This window comes from Lepidochelys olivacea, assembly GCF_965140295.1.
Source record: "Lepidochelys olivacea isolate rLepOli2 genome assembly, chromosome: 7".
Taxonomy (NCBI): domain Eukaryota; kingdom Metazoa; phylum Chordata; order Testudines; family Cheloniidae; genus Lepidochelys; species Lepidochelys olivacea.
In genome coordinates this window covers 14,848,523-14,862,347 of record NC_140417.1, presented here as the reverse complement: position 1 = coordinate 14,862,347, position 13,825 = coordinate 14,848,523, and positions in this window count along the sequence as shown.

The following is a 13,825-nucleotide window of genomic DNA, read 5'->3' as shown; positions in this document are numbered from 1 at the left end:
AGCAGTTTATAGCATTTGGGCCACTTTCTGTCCTGGCTTTTAGTGACACTCCTGCAGAATCCACTGATTGACCAGCAGTGATCTCCACAATGATTCTGCAGCTTCCAAGAAAGAGATGTTAATCTGAACAATGTTGAGTACCAAGGGCAATGTGATGGTATATGTTTGTGTGCATCAAATTCATATAGCATCATCTGTGACGAGAATGAAAACTTCCCAGTTAATGATGGCTAAAAATCTTTACTACATAATAGATTCAAGCATGGCCAAGATTTTCAGAAATGACTAGTGACTTTAGGTGCCTTGAGAAGGCCCAACTTTCAGAGGGCAGGAGCTCAGCACTTTCTGAAAGTCAGGCCCCAGAAGGTGTCTCAAGTTGAGCGTCTCAAGTTGGGCACCCAGAATCCCTGAACCATTTTGAAAATCTTGGTCATGGGGGTCTGATTCTCCTTTTGACTTCATTGGGGTTATTTCTTCTTTATGTTGCATCTTCAGGTGCTGGAATGCAAATAGTAGTAACAATAATACCAGCAAGAGGGGAAATCAGGATTACAGGAAAAATGGCAACCCATGCAGATTTTGAATAATGCAAAAATACATTCTGTTTTCTTCTTTTCTTTTCTTGGCTTTATGGCGGGGGAACCCCCACTGGATAGCCTAGTCAAAGTAAGAATAGCTGAAAACCAGGGCTGGTTCATTATACTTCATCCAACCATTGGATGGAGTATAATGAAAACATTATGGGCCAGACACACATGTGGAACCTTCAGGCCTTTGGCAGCAGAAAGTTGATCAAAAATGGAGTCAGAAGGGTGTGCAATCTCCATTCCAGCTGCTGGCCCAGAATGGCTGATGTAGCCCACAAAATGCTGGCCTATCCAGGGCTGGCCTATCCTGGGTCCAACTGGGTGTGAGAGTAACTGACTCACTACCTCACCAGAGCAGCCTCCAAAGATAGATCTCTAATCCTGCTTGTAGAGGGGCACATTCTGATATCTTTTCTCTGAATAGCACGTTACTGCACAAGTAGTCCCATTGAATCTGACTAAGAGGGTAGACATTGTGGGGGATGCAGTGTTCTCTGTTTTTATTTCATGGAAGACAAACAAGCCTTAATGCTTGATACTTTCATGTTTGGGCTAATACTAACCAGTGAAGCATTGCAGATACATTTCAATGTTTTAAAAATATAAGCAATCTCTAAAGATCTGTGATTAATGTGGTTAGATTGACTGAAAACATTTTGCTGCAATGGATCTTAAGAAATTCACAGTTCATTTCCAGTGATTAAAAAAAAATAATTAAATGCTGTGTGGTAAGTTTACCATGAAGTGATTAGAGCCAAGCTTTACATTAACTATTCTACCAAGATCTAAGTCCTGCAAAAGCCCAGTTTTACTCATGTGGTCCCATTGACTTTAATGGGGCTTCTCATACAAATAAAGTTACTTTCATGAATAAATGTCTGTAGGTTTGGGTCATAAGTCATTATAACAGAGGTAGATATTTTTCAGGTAATCAAGAATAGTCCTAAGAGTTATTGGCGTAAAAAGCAATTTAAATATAGATGGTATTTTTTTTAAATTTACATTATACCCCTCTATATCAGCCTCACAATTTAAAGGGACTTTTTGTAAATGTAATATATGCTCACTTTGAGATCCCTTTACATTGCCAAAGGGATGTAAAGAAATCTTTGTGTAAATCAGTCTGGCCCATATAGATATAATATTTCAATTATTTCCTCTTAATAAATTAAAAAATCTCAATTGATTTTCTCTTAGTACATTTTTAAAACAACCTCTGCCTCCCTCCGCAAAAGACACAACAACCCTATTCTCATAATTCTGGTGTTAGGTGGCAACGTCTTGTGATGAGGTTGGCATTGTTGAACGTGGCTCTGAAAGGGATTGTATGGCTCAGGGGAGTTCTGAAGGCATGCAGAACCTGTTATGTCTGTGTTAGGAGATTGAATTCAGGCCAGGCGGGAGGTGCTGAAAGGTCTAGACAACACACAATTTTTCTATAAATGGTAGGGTGTGATATTTTACAGAAATGCTTAAATCAATACAACCTCTAGTGTGGATGTAGTTATAAAAGTGCCTTATAGTGGTATAACTTATTCCCTTTCCCATAAAAACCCCACTGCGAGGGGCAGGGCCTGAACCACTTTAATTATAGTGGTATACTGAAAGTGGTACAATTCGTGTGCAGACAAACTCCAAGTCATTGCTAGCTCATGGCTGTTCTGTGACTTGTGTAAAATGAGTTATGGGCTCAAGCCAATTCACAGTGGATGCCCTTGCACTTGGGCCTTGTGTTGAAAGTCTTAGTGCAGGGACCAAGAGTTAATAGGGTACCAAAACTGATTCTCTGACCTCTTGTGTTTTTCTCTGTACAGAAAGACTGAAGTGGGTGGAGAACTAAGGTTAGAACTTATTATGCCAACCCTTACTTGTATTGTTAGCACATCTTTCCAACCCTTCCACCCCATTCCTCTTCTCTGATTGATCCAAGTTTTTGTGTTTAGTCACAAAGCTGACTGTGAACTATCTGAGGTGGGGACTGTCCATTTGTTAGTTGATTGTCCTAGACATTGTACAATGGGGCCCTAATCTTTGGTTGGAGCCCCTCAGCGTTAATAGTGGTAAGGCTGGATAGCCTCTGCTATGATGTGCCCGTGCAGAAGACAGAAGGCATAAGTCTCTGTGGCTGCTGTTCTGAAACCTATAACAAAAAGACATTCCCTTAATTAAAAATGGTATATGGATCGGCTTAGAATGCAACATAGTGCCAGAGACGTCAGACTTTCTGAGCAGATCACATTTTTGTTTTGCCTGATATTGTCAAAGCTAACTATCCAATTATTTATTAGTTACAGGGTAGCCAGGAAAATCTCCTCCCTCTCATTGCTTCCATCTCTAAACATTTAATCATTTCTCTGCCAATAATTAATCTATCCACTTCTGTTCGATATATTTTCTGTGGTTTGTACGATCATTTCATAAATGTACAATTACCACAGCTGGCTGAAAAATTGTCTAAATACTTTTGATGGAAAGTTAGGTTTTTTTATTCAACTGACATTTTTGAGAAAAAATCCATTTTCATCAATTTAGGGGTTTTCACTGAAAAATCAAAAATCCCCCAAATGACATTTTGAGGGGGAAGGTTGTTTTTTAAAGGGGAAACCCTAAAAATTTAAAAGAAAATATCATTTCCCAGTGTGCTTTAATAATAATTTATTCTTTACCTGGGTCTGCAGCTTTGAGAACCTTTTGACTGTAGTTTTCTGATCAATATCTGGTTCCTGGAGTATTGCAGGTGTTTAGAGGCCATGCTGTCTGGGTGTGATGGACTAGACATTCAGGGGCAATCAGTCATGACTATCAACAAGACCTTTGGACTCTGAATGTCTTGTGATGAGGAAGCTGTCAATCATTATGACTGAACTAAAGTTTCCACTGAAAAGAACTTTAACAGATTATGCAATGATTAATAATAATAATAAATATAAAAATACTTAGGACAGTGTGGATACCAGTCTAATAGGTGATACTGGCTGTAGAATGACCGTGCCTAATAGGGTACAGAATGTGAGTGAGGCCAAACAGCAAAAATTAAGATGCGAGGAGCCTAGGTAACAAAATGGAGGAACTAGAGCTACTGGTGCAGGAAGTGAAACCAGATATTATAGGGAGAACAGAAATATGGTGGAATAGTCGTCATGACTGGGCTACAGGTATTGAAGGGGATGTGCTGTCTAGGAAAGACCAAAATAAAGGTAAAGGTGGTGGAGTAGCATTGTCTATCAATGATGAGGTAGAATGTAAAGAAATAAAAAGCGATGGAATGGATATGACAGAGTCCGTCTGGGCAAAAATCACACTGGGGAAGAAAACTATTCGAGCCTCCCCTGGGATAGTGCTTGGGGTGAGCTATAGACCGCCGGGATCTAATTTGGGTATGGATAGAGCCCTTTTTAATGTTTGTAATAAAGTAAATACTAATGGAAACTGCGTGATCATGGGAGACTTTAACTTCCCAGATATAGACTGGAGGACGAGTGCTAGTAATAATAATCGGGCTCAGATTTTCCTAGATGCGATAGCTGATGGATTCCTTCAGCAAGTAGTTGCTGAACCAACTAGAGGGGATGCCATTTTAGATTTTGGTTTTGGTGAGTAGTGAGGACCTCATAGAAGAAATGGTTGTAGGAGATAGTCTTGGCTCACGTGATCATGAGCTAATTCAGTTCAAACTGAACAGAAGGATTAACAAAAATAAATCTGCAACTAGGGTTTTTGATTTCAAAAGGGCTGACTTTCAAAAATTAAGGAAATTAGTTAGGGAAGTGGATTGGACTAAAGAACTTATGGATCTAAAGGTAGAGGAGGCCTGGGATTACTTTAAATCAAAGCTGCAGAAGCTATCGGAAGCCTGCATCCCAAGAAAGGGAAAAAATATTCATAGGCAGGAGTTGTAGACCAAGCTGGATGAGCAAGCATTTCAGAGAGGTGATTAAGAAAAAGCAGAAAGCATACAGGGAGTGGAAGATGGGAGGGATCAGCAAGGAAAGCTACCTTATTGAGGTCAGAACATCTAGGGATAAAGTGAGACAGGCTAAAAATCAAGCCGAGTTGGACCTTGCAAAGGGAATTAAAACCAATAGTAAAAGGTTCTATAGCCATATAAATAAGAAGAAAACAAAGAAAGAAGAAGTGGGACCGCTAAACACTGAGGATGGAGTGGAGGTTAAGGATAATCTAGGCATGGCCCAATATCTAAACAAATACTTTGCCTCAGCCTTTAATAAGCCTAAAGAGGATCTTAGGGATAATGGTAGCATGACAAATGGGAATGAGGATATGGAGGTAGACATTACCATATCTGAGGTAGAAGTGAAACTCAAACAGCTTAATGGGACTAAATCGGGGGGCCCAGATAATCTTCATCCAAGAATATTAAAGGAATCGGCACATGAAATTGCAAGCCCATCAGCAAGAATTTTTAATGAATCTGTAAACTCAGGAGTTGTACCATATGATTGGAGAATTGCTAACATAGTTCCTATTTTTAAGAAAGGGAAAAAAAGTCATCCGGGTAACTACAGACCTGTTAGTTTGACATCTGTAGTATGCAAGGTCTTGGAAAAAATTTTGAAGGAGAAAGTAGTTAAGGACATTGAAGTCAATGGTAAATGGAACAAAATACAACATGGTTTTACAAAAGGTAGATTGTGCCAAACCAACCTGATCTCCTTCTTTGAGAAAGTAACAGATTTTTTAGACAAAGGAAACGCAGTGGATCTAATTTACCTAAATTTCAGTAAGGCGTTTGACACTGTGCCACATGGGGAATTATTAGTTAAATTGGAAAAGATGGGGATCAATAGGAAAATTGAAAGGTGGATAAGGAATTGGTTAAAGGGGCTACAACGGGTCCTACTGAAAGGTGAACTGTCAGGCTGGAGGGAGGTTACCAGTGGAGTTCCTCAAGGATCAGTTTTGAGACCAATCTTAATTAATCTTTTCATTACTGACCTCGGCACAAAAAGTGGGAGTGTGCTAATAAAGTTTGCGGATGATACAAAGCTGGGAGGTAATGCCAATTTAGAGAAGGACCGGGATATCATACAGGAGGATCTGGATGACCTTGTAAAGTGGAGTAATAGTAATAGGATGAAATTTAGTTGTGAGAAGTGTAAGGTTATGCATTTAGGGATTAATAACAAGAATTTTAAGAATGCTGGGGACGCATCAGTTAGAAGTAACGGAGGAGGAGAAGGATCTTGGAGTACTGGTTGATCATAGGAGGACTATGAGCCGCCAATGTGATATGGCTGTGAAAAAAGCTAATGCGGTCTTGGGATGCATCAGGGGAGGTATTTCCAGTAGGGATAAGGAGGTTTTAGTACCGTTATACAAGGCACTGGTGAGACCTCACCTGGAATACTGTGTGCAGTTCTGGTCTCCCATGTTTAAGAAGGATGAATTCAAACTGGAACAGGTACAGAGAAGGGCTACTCGGATGGTCCAAGGAATGGAAAACTTGTCTTCTGAAAGGAGACTCAAGGAGCTTTGCTTGTTTAGTCTAACTAAGAGAAGGTTGAGGGGAGATATGATTGCTCTCTATAAATATATCAGAGGGATAAATACTGGACAGGGAGAGGAATTATTTAAGCTCAGTACCAATGTGGACACAAGAACAAATGGATATAAACTGGCCACCAGGAAATTTAAACTAAAAATCAGACAGAGGTTTCTAACCATCAGAGGAGTGAAGTTTTGGAATAGCCTTCCAAGGGAAGCAGTGGGGGCAAAAGATCTATCTGGCTTTAAGATTAAACTCGATAAGTTTATGGAGGAGATGATATGATGGGATAACATGATTTTGGTAATTAATTGATCTTTAAATATTCATGGTAAATAGGCCTAATGGCCTGTGATGGGATGTTAGATGGGGTGGGATCTGAGTTACCCAGGAAAAAATTTTCTGGCTGGTGAATCTTGCCCATATGCTCAGGGTTTAGCTGATCGACATATTTGGGGTCAGGAAGGAATTTTCCTCCAGGGCAGATTGGAAGAGGCCCTGGAGGTTTTTCGCCTTCCTCTGTAGCATGGGGCACAGGTCACTTGCTGGAGGATTCTCTGCTCCTTGAAGTCTTTAACCACGATTTGAGGACTTCAATAGCTCAGACATAGGTGAGGTTTTTCGCAGGAGTGGGTGGGTGAGATTCTATGGCCTGCGTTGTGCAGGAGGTCGGATTAGATGATCATAATGGTCCCTTCTGACCTTAGTATCTTTGAATCTATTTAAAAAGCACATGTTTATAGAACTAAATAAATCCATAAACTGAATGCAAGGCTTATCCATTTCTAAATAGCTCTAAAACCAATAAAGATGTACCTTTTGAATTATGATTGCTTCTACCTCTGCTTAACAAAGCTGTGATCAAGTATAACACCAGCTGCAGATTCAAATAAGTATGTGATATACTTCAACTCTAAGACCCTTAACAGAAAATACACCAGGATTTACTGTAAAATTCCATGGAGCAGTAGAGCAAATGGTAGGTAAGTACTAAGTCAACGGGTCTTGGGTTACTTGGAGCTTTTAAAGTAATCAATACTTTCCAGTCATATTAGCTCATAAGAAGATGGAAGATGACATTAATATCTGTCTCTTTTTCCTCTCTATACTTACTCATACTCTTGCTTTAATCAATTTATGCTGGAATCAATAATAATATAGAAAACAACACTGTTGTTTAAAAATAACACATTTGATCCGTATTGACTGGCTTGTTGTAGCTAATTTATATGGTGTTTCATTGGAGTAAATAATTATTTTCTTTTTCTATCTCTAAATGGAAAATTCATACCCCTGAAAACTCTGGAGTAGCATGTGCTATTCCCCATGGTGGTATTTGTTCTGAATAAACAGTACAATAATACTACAATATCCATTTTAGTAAAATCTTGTAGGGTAGTTTCAAATAATAATACTTAACATTTATGTAGTATATTATGATTTTAAAAGCAGGGTACAGACATTAACGAAAGTTAATTAATATTAACCTTTTAATCAATCAGCTCTGCACTAGTATACATTCAGAGTTACCTGAAATAATTTCACTCTTTGGTTGAAGGAACTGATTCTTTGCCTTTGATTCTGTATCAGAGAAATGGAGCAATGCTTCCAATATATTGTCATTGGGTCCAATACTGCATTCCTTACCCAGGCAAGTCAAGATTAGAGTTGTTCAGAAAACAGACGTTCCACAGGAAATTCTGACATTTCGAAGTTTGTTTTTGTTCCAAATTGGAATTAAAAGTTTTGAAATTTCTCACAAAACAGTTCTTCATTGACGATCAAATAAGCACAATCCCTTTTGATGTCATGTCATAATACCTAAGTGAATTTACATGAGCCTAATCTCAATAGACCTTTGTGGATCCAATACTCACTGATAAAGTGTTCTTGGAATTGTAAGAAAGTAACTTTTGATTTTCAGTGTGCCCATCAACCTGTTCTTCAATATAGATGATATAAAGTCCAAATATACCCCCTTCCTGGGAGCCTGGTTTTATTACACAAATTGAGAATAATATTACATAAAGTTTAGCTCATACCTTCTTGGTTGGGCCTAGAGTTCCTGTGTCAGGACCACTCCTGATCATCTCACCGCCACCACCAATCCCACCTCCTTCACAGCTGAGCGATTTAATGAGACACCTGTCTCTTAGTCAGCAGAACTCACTTTGCCCATTCTCAGCATGATTAATGCCTGCTGACAAGGTGGGGGTTTTTTTCAGGAAAACATTACCAGACGGGTATATACCTCTACCCAGAGCCATGCCCAGGGCATGCTCTCTGGCTTCCTATCCCATGCATAACCCCTTTAGGCTGCAGCTGAGTGGCACACAGTGCATCTCAAGAGAAGGAGGTGTAAAGGTGGCTTTCAGGCCTTTCTAGTCCTCAGTCCTAGGTTTGGAGGTTGCTTTAATTTGCAGAGGATGCCATTTGGTCCAAGGGCCCGATACAACAGCCAAGAATCATAAGGGCATAGGGAAGCTTAGGCCACATCTCCTGCTTCCAGCCACACTCCCTCTCCTGGCAGCCAGGAGAGGAATGGTATAGGAGCTGCCACAATGACTCTCCACCACTGGGAAGATGCTTTCAGGGCTGGCTACGCTAGCTGAGAAGCTGTTTTGCATTAGCAGCACAACACATCCCTCATGCAGAAGAGAATGTGATCCTATGTGTCCATCTCTACTACTGTTACTGGGATGAAGATCATAATGGTGAGTTACAGAACATGGGTTAATCTTCAGAAGCATATGAACGCTTTTGCTTTAATCTGTATTCTATCAAAACACAGACACTTTTGGAATTTTTTGAGGGGAGGGGAAAGTGTTTGATATTGTGTTTCAATTGGCTTCCCATTTATGCCAGCTGGTTTTGATCCCTCACGTTCCTATTTTGTACATTCTTTCCATTGGCTGGGCTGTTGAATGAACAAATGTCACTCTCAGAGTGACGTTAAATGCCAGGATGATGGAGTATCCAATGTAGTTGTAGTTGTGTGGATACCAGGATAATAGAGAGAAGGTGGTTGAGGTAATATCTTTTATTGGACCATGTCATGGGGCGGGACTCACCCCTGCGGCACCTCCTGCTGGTCTCTCAGGGAATTAGCTCTTCCAACCTCCAGAGCGCCCTCTGCAGGCTGGTGTCCTGCTTGCCGCTGGCTCTGTGTCCCTTCCGGACCCCAGTGCCCCTTTTACCCAGGTGCTACCCCCTGGCAGTACCCCCACAGTCTCTGGGTCTCCCCTCCCCAGGGAACCCCCACCCACTATCCCCACCTCCCCTCAGTCTTTAGCTCAGCCTTAGCTGGGGTGGACTACAAAGTATAAGCCAATCATCACAGGCAAGGGGGGTTTGGACCTGCTGCCTCTGCCTACCTGTGGGCTGACCCTGAAACTCCAGTACCCCTTTTGGCCTTACACTAGGCCTGCAGCCTGGGGGGTTTCCAGGACAGGGATCCCCAGCTCCTCTAGCCTTCCCCCAGCCCTGCTCCACCTTAGGTGCCCAGTTACACTCCTCAGCAGCCAGGCCCTTCTCCCTGTAAAGGCAGAGAGAGAGTGTCTGCTCCTGGCCCACTGCCCTCTTATAAGGGCCAGCTAAGCCTGATTGGGGCATGGCCACAGCTGAGTCTGCTTCTCCCAATCAGCCTGGGAACTGCTTGCTCCCAGCCACAACCCTCTCCTGGGCTGATGTCAGGCCCTTCAGGGCAGGAACAGGTGACCACCCTGCTGCAGACCAATTTCTGTTGGTGAGAGAAACAAGCTTTCAAGCCACAGAGAGCTCTTCTTCAGGTCTGGGAAAGCTATTCTGAGCGTCCAAATGCTCAGAGTAGCTTTCCCAGACCTGAAAAAGAGCTCTCTGTAGCTCGAAGGCTTGTCTCTCTCACCCACAAAAGCTGGTTCAATAAAAGATATTACCTCAACCACCTTATCTCTCTAGAATGATGGAGTGTAAGACCACGAAACTCTTTGCTGTGTTCATGAATTTGGCCTAGTATTTATTTTGGATACTTTTGCTAGGAGATATAGATGGCCTAGCTCTGAGCGGCTAGGTATCCACTGACCCAGACCAGGGTGAAAAGGGTAACTTTTGACCTCATTTGTTCCAGGATTTGTATTGGGACCTAATCTTGCACTCCCAGTTAAGATCTGTAGCTCTGAGGCAGGATCTTGTTTAAAAATTCTATTGGTATAATGTTCATCTTTGGATATCAGGGAATTTATCGTTGAACTGGGGCGGGGGGAGCGGTTCTCACTTCACTGGTCTTGCAGACCTCAAAAATGTTGATTTTGTACAGATCTAAGAGCTTCAATGAATCCAACCTCAACAAAACAATCACTAACCTGAGCAATCATGCCACAATCACGGGCTGTGATCTTGCCAAATCTTGCAAACTAAGCAAGGTGGACCTAGTAAGTACTTAAAATGGAAATTTACAAGGTAAAAAGGAATTTGTGTATCATTAGGGCACCAGACTGCAGCTGCTGTTCCATCATCTGACAAATTATACCATATTAACTAATGGAAAATAACTGATATTTCTATAACCTTTACTGCCTAGATGCATTTTGAATTATGTTGAATGATCATATAGTCAAAGACTTTTTTGTAATACGGAAGCATAAGAGGACTGTGTTGACATTGGTATGGGAACTTATATGCTATTAAAACTTCTGGACCACATTTTCAGCCAGTCTGAAAGTTGGTCTCTGTAATTGCTCCCTCAAGTTTTGTGCACACCAAGAGTTGTGTGTAATGTGTACAAAAGGGTACTTGTGGGGGGGGGGGGAGAATGGACTTAATAATGAGAAATCTAATTGCCAAGGGTGACTGAAATGCATCTCTCCATGAACATTGTCTTCTTTATGGAAAGTAAAGTTTGTCTAACAGCTTGGAAGAACTTGACTGTGGAAATGCATTGCAATAATTTAAATTAATGTCTCTGTTGAATGATGTTCTTTTATAATTAACTAAATCATAAACATGGCCATCTAATCTACTCAATAAGAGAATGGCTTGCAAATCAGTTATGGACAATAAGCATCAGGTTCCTTATGTCTGAAAATACAATCTGTTAGCATGAGGTCTGTTTAGCACAGCAAATTTTTTTTCTTGTTTGAACAAACATGACTTGTGCAAACTATTGTTTCTACGTACAGAGTTAATTTGCAAGCAGTGATTGCTAGATTTCTAAGTAAATGAAAAAGAATGATGAAAGAATGTGTTTAGCTATTTGTTGAATTCACTCATTTATTAGTGTTAGATTCAAAAGATACTGGGCCAGATTCTCTGGCTTGTTTCCATCCCTTGTGCACCATCTGAGATGTATAGAGGACCACAATATGGCTGTAGCTACCTAGCTGAAAATTGCCTTGGTGGAAGGCGGGATAGTTCTCAGCTGCTGTAAAGCCAGCAGAGCTTGTATCTATGACAATGGGCCTCAGCCTAAGACAGTTTTTAGGGGCTGGGAAGCCTGGGGTGGAACACAGCTTTGCTTCGTCAGTTCACAATTGGTATACTGGCCTTTAGGAACTGTAATAAGCTGTTGTAAGTTTAAAGCAATCCCCTCTAGATATCTCCCAGGATCCACTACTTTCAGGATAGGCACCCAGAAAGCACTGCGACTGAAATGGTTTGGAACAGCAGGAATATGAGTGCAAGGGAACCTGAAGCTTTTCTTAAAGAAGTTCAACATGGCTTAAGTGAAGACACTGGCATTTATGCTTAAATTAGTTTACTACAATAGGTTCAGTTACAAACAGTCCAATCCTGAGTGCAGACACGGCCACAGATTTAATCCCTCAGGAAGCTGCACTTTGGCAATGGTATGTGACCCAGGTATAACTTGGTGTCAACTTGTGGAGGGCACAGGAGGGTTTTACAGGGATCCCCTGGATCAGCTATATGCATAATAATTCACGAATGGGAGGTCTGTGCTGAGAGCCAATGGCCAATTGGTCATCAGAATCATTGTGAAATATATGTATAGATACTAGTTAAGGAGTTATGGGTCTATACTGAAAATTTTGTTCTTGAGGCCCGTAACCAGCAGGTGGCATGTCCCAGACATGTTTTTTCAGGCAGGGGGTAGCAGACACCTATTTCCGTATCTGGTCATTTTGTATTGTGTGTCTCACAATGTATGCCTATTTGCACACTGAGCCAGATATCAATTAAGAGATTGTGAAATCTACAAGAAAAGAATATACAGGAAAAAACAACCAGCAGTGCTGGGGATGTAGGGTAGGGTGGAGTGGGGAGATGGTCCTGTTTATAATTTAGGACAATGGATTGTTCTGATATATCAGGGAGTGCAAACAGACAGCCTGGATCTTTCACTGAGGAGGCAAGTGATGGTGTGACTTGTCTCATGAATAGTAGATCACAGTCAAGTCTGGCTAGAAGGACTTTTGGGTAAGAATTGCTCTGTAACACATGAATGTATCTAGCTTAGCAAGTCTAGATTCTAGAATGCATCTTATGATTTTATTTTATATGTAACCATTGGTTCCCAACACTAAACTTTTAATTGTTTTCATTATAAAAATATCTAAGTGTTGTGTGTCAAATGGAGTGATCTTAGGTGACACTAGTAAGCTGGGGTGTACTGCTGCCTTGGAAGCAATGAATCTGAGTACTTTGATTGTTCAGTGGAACAGGGACTGGATATTCCAGGCAGACACTTGGAGGGTATGGGGATTGGTGTGTGCATATTGCTAAACTGGAGAGAGACAGTGGGGTCTGCCTAGGCCTAGAAGGGAGTGCTTGTGTTCCTGTGGCCACTGGCGTTGGTCAGACACAGACAAGGCTTCCTCATGCTAAGTATGGGTGGTAGCGAGGAGCCTCACGACCCTGGATAGTGTCACTTATTAATCTTTGAAACTCTGATCCAGATCAGGTGACTGGAGGTAGTAAACAAGCTTAAGAATTTCAGAAGTGCTGAATCCTACCCTAAAAGTCCAGTTTCTGCTGCAGTGTGTGAGGTGTTTGACACATAGTAAGTCAGTTTGCAAAGCTCTTTGGGATTCTTCTAAACAGACAGCACCCCCATAAGTTATAATCAACTTTCTCAGACTATATGCTTGCTTGTCAGTGTAAAAATCCTGTTCTATATGTGGACCACTTGTGCAGAAAATATCTCTGTCTCAAGGATGGTAAACCTATCAACCTTACCAGGGAAGGCTTATTGATTCTGGTTGCTCGTTCACCCTAGCTGTCATGGCTAGTCTGAACTGAATATAATTAGACAAGCTCCATGAACTCAAGGGAAACAGCTTTTCCTTTTTTACAGCTCCTTATAAACAGGACATAAAAAGAGAATGAATCAGTTTTGCCTTCTACAAAATGGTCAGTTTTTGCCATTTCATTATCTGACCCTATTCATCAAACCAATGAAAATGAAAATACAGCACTCAAACACCTCTTACCTGAACACAGAAACATATTCTGAAGAGACATGCCAAACTGGCAAACAAAACCCACAAAAATTGGGCTTGTTTTTGGCTTAATTGGCTTGTGAGTTGCTTGTTGGCTAGTTTTTGGCTTGTAGATTGTTGGTTGTTGTAGCTTGTTGCTTCCATTTTTTTGATAGGCTCCTGGCAAGCAGGGCTGACTTTAGGTTTTTTGCCACCCCAAGCCAAAAAAAAATTGGCCGTGCCCCCACCCCCTTTGGGGTGGGGGGGTGGGGGGCTTTTATACATGTTTGCACTTCGCAATGTTTTTTTTGGTTTGTTTT